Source organism: Lolium rigidum, chromosome 5, assembly GCF_022539505.1.
Source record: "Lolium rigidum isolate FL_2022 chromosome 5, APGP_CSIRO_Lrig_0.1, whole genome shotgun sequence".
In the NCBI taxonomy this organism is placed as follows: Eukaryota; Viridiplantae; Streptophyta; class Magnoliopsida; order Poales; family Poaceae; genus Lolium; species Lolium rigidum.
The window spans coordinates 254,936,150-254,940,198 of record NC_061512.1 but is presented as its reverse complement, the minus strand read 5'-3'; positions in this window follow the sequence as shown (position 1 = coordinate 254,940,198).

Sequence of the window (4,049 nt, the reverse complement as noted above, 5' to 3'; positions counted from 1 at the left end):
ATGTTGACAGTAGATTCGATCCTTTCTTTGTCCCTCGACTCCCCTTATATAAGAGGCGGAGCCGAGGGTTTCGTTTCGTACAAGTTACGAGAGATCGGGACGGTTTCTAACTCATCCCGCCGGATTACAAACAACACTTCCTATTACAATTCTAACTTTCCTTAATATATCTTGGGCTCCCGAATCTTCTTATTCTTCGGATAGTGGGCCTTCAGTAAACCCCGGGTACTACCTTAGGCAGGCCCATTTGGGATGCCTATGTCAGTAGCCCCCGAGATTTTGCTTGAATCGCAGAGTCAGGGAAAATCTCCACCGTTTATTTTTATTCGAGAGCTTTATCTTTTCTATACTTCTTCACATAAAATTCTATATTGTACGGGGATAATGGTAGTTGGGGCTAGTTCATCCGACGGATCAGGTACTAGTTAAGCTGCTCTAGTGGCAATCCGCAAAAACCTACTTCAAGATCACGTCCCCGGACATGATCTCGGGATACTGGTGTAAACTTCGACGGAGTGCCGCTTAAGGTCTTACCATTCTGTCGAGTCCCGGTCAAATTTATCGAGTACCTAACGCGTCCGTTAGGATTTTTCTTCGTATCTGTTGATACGGATAAAAGTAGCGAGCGCAGTCTTTGGCGATGCCACGCCCAGCGGAACGGATGCGGGTCTTACCTTCGCAAATTTGCGGCATTCAGAAATTGATCGCAACTTTGGCGTTCTGAGAATATATTGTCGAGTGCTTTTCGCCTTTGGAATAGCACATTTTATCGAGTCATATTTGATGACTTATTTTGTCTTCCCGATGGGAGTATATGCAGAGTTATTTGTGTAACTCGAAATATACTCACTTCTTTTTCTTTATTTTTGATAAAAATTCATCGGGCACGCGAACAGCGTTCCCGATGGGAGTAGCCCCCGAGGCTACATCCAAGAACTTGTGCTTGGGTGTAGGCTCCACAGATTACTATCCATTGCCGCTATATTTATAATCTTTCTCGGTAGTTTTATATTTATCGGGTGCGCGACCAGCGCTCCCGATGGGAGTAGCCCCCGAGGCTATGGACAAATGCTTGCATTTGGTCATAGGCTCTCACCATTTCTATCTTGTCATTCTCTGAATTTTCTATTTTTCCAAAGTAGCCCCCGAGCATTTGGGCAAAAACTTGTATTTGATCAAAGGCTCCCGAGATAACCTTGTGTTGTCGATAAACTTCTGAAACCTCATAGCCGAATTTTTCTTTATCTTCGACGACGTCATTGCTGATGATAGCCACGATTTGTATTTTGGAAACTGACCATTATCACTTGGTTCGCTGCGTTGTGGGTCCCAATTCCTGTTCTGTCGGACACGTCGTGCAAGTGGGGGACACATGTTCTCCCCTTTTTCTGGCACACGTTCTGTAACCTCGTTAATGTTAAAATACCATTGTGCCCTTGTATCCACGTGGCGATCATCTGCTGCACTCTTTTCTCATCCAACGGTTCCGTCGGTTCACCGCACCTGTATATAAGGTCTTCTTCTTCTTCCTCGAACACTTCCGCTCGCGCCGTCCCCCTGCTTTCCTCTGCAAAATTTCCTTCCGCGCTCCTCATCTCTCAAAGCTCTTCCCTTTGTAGCTGCATCCCTCCGCCATTGTTGATGCCACCGCGTCGATTAACCAGGCACAGCACACCTGACTCATCAATGGCTGCCGCGGATCTAGGAGCGGCGGAGTGGGAGAGGTCCAAGATCACAAACCAGGACCTCAATCTGATGAAAAAGCTGGGGATTACCAAGAAACCCAAAGCGGTTTGCTTCCCCGGTGAAGAGAGCTACCCAACCCCTCCAATGGGGTATCGGGTAAGTTTTGTTGATCATCTCATCCGCGGTCTTTCCGCCCCCATTCACCCTTTTCTTCGTGGGTTACTTTATGTTTATGGTCTCCAACTTCACCACCTCACACCCAACTCTATCCTTCACATTTCTATCTTTATCACCCTCTGCGAAGCCTTCCTTGGTGTCCAGCTCTAGCTGGGCATTATGGAAGCGCATTTTCTTTTGTCGCCGTAATGGCTCGCCAATGTCGCCTATAATATAGGCGGCGTTGTTATTTCCGCTCGCTCCTCTGTCAACTACTTCGACGTCAAACTCCCTGACTCCGTTCAAGGATGGCGCAAGAAGTGGTTGTACATCCGTGAAGAAAACGATGGCTGCGCCGAAGACAACATTCCTCCTTTTGACGGTGCCGAGAAAATCCTTCGCCGCCGTTCACGGGACGCGAAGCTACCGAGGAAGAAAGAACTTCGACAGAGGCCACGATGACTCGCATCCATGAGTTGCAAAATACTCGTGGAAAAGAATTATCGAGCATCCAGATTATGGCGTACTTCCTTAGGACTAGGGTGCAACCTCTTCAAGCTCGCAAAACCCTTTTCGGAATTACGGCGGCGATGAAGACGCAGATCGCTGTCGACGAATTTGGAAGTCAAGGATTTGGATAGACTTATCCGTAGGATTTCATCTCTCAAGAAGAAAGACTCCATCCCTTCCACTTGTCGCGTAAAGCCATACAGCGCCGCCCATGCGCTTCCCAAGGTAAACATTGTCATGTTTTTTGTCTATTGCCTTTCTTTGTGTGTTGTCTGACAATCCTTCCCTCTTTTTATACAGGATCATCCAAATCTTGTTTCACTTCCTCCTCTTCCTGAAGGTGGGGATGTCGAGGAAAGGGCCGTTATCTCTGATGATAACCCAGATGCCCCCTCGTTTGCAAATGAACCCGCGAGTCTCGAAGATGCGTGGGATCCGACGAAAAGGAGGATGTCTCTGAAGCCACTGCGTCGGCACAATCTCTTCCTCCTGCTGTTTCTCCAAGGAACAAGAGGAAAAGGGATGATGTCGAAGATTCCGGCACCTCCAAAGTCGACGAAGCTGTTCCTTCGCACCAGAAGGCAGGCTATGATCCATACCTTGAGTCTATCATCAGTTCGTAAGTACCCTTTTTCTCGTTTACTTGTACTCAAAAATTCTTGTCTATCTTGCTTTTTTACATTGTCGACGCTTTCTTTTAGTGATGATGAAGAAGAAATACCCACTGCTGATGTGGCTGCTCGAACGAGCACGTCACATACATTAGTCGCTTCGGAAACGCCAGTCGAAGGAGAAGAAACGTCGCCTCCTCGACAAAATGTCGGCACTGCTACTCCTCCGGCAAGCCCCCTTGTCCCTTCACCAAAAAGGGCAAGGGTTGAAATAAATCAGAGCTCACTCTTCAATCGAGTAGCTCTTCTAACCCTCTCTTGGATGATGTAAGTTGCTAACACTCTTGTCGTTGTTTATATTTTCTCTGGTTGCTCTATATGTCGCCATTTTTCTCATGCCAACATTTTCTTTCTTTGTCTCTCTTTTAACAGCCTATGATCAAAGAGCTTCTTCGCATTGGTGCCCAATTCGTTGGGTACCGTGATTACGCCAGCAAGACTGAAGGTAATGCTCGACTATTTTTTGCTTCCTTTCTGCATGACTTGTCGATGTTTATAGCTAATCTTGTCTTCCTTTTTTCAGAGAAATTGATAGAAGCCAACGAACGTGCTGACACGCTTGCTCTAAAGTTAGAGCAATGTGAAGAGGCTCGTAAGAAGGCCGAATCAGATGCAGTTGAAGCTATGCAAGAAGCCGACAAGGCGAAGGCTGATGCTGCTGGTGTCGAAGATCTTCGGAAACGTCTGCATGACGCCGAGACTTCACTAAGCGATCACATAACTGCGCAATCTGCTCGCGAAGCGGCGATCACCAAACGCATTAGAACACAAAGTCGTCGCTTTGTTGGTAAGCATTTGCACCATTGCATACCCTTTGGATTTTCCCTTCTTTTTTTTTTTGCACTTGTTTGTTGACACAAATTTCTATTTTTGTTTTGTCAGATAGGACCTCGCAAGAATTTGAGCTTGAGGATCCTGACAACGATGCTCTTCTGGACGCCGTTTCATTCCTTGAGTTTCATGGGTCGGAAGCGCGTGAAGGCATGGATGAAGCCGGGCGGGGTTGTCGAAGCTTTTCCCCTACTT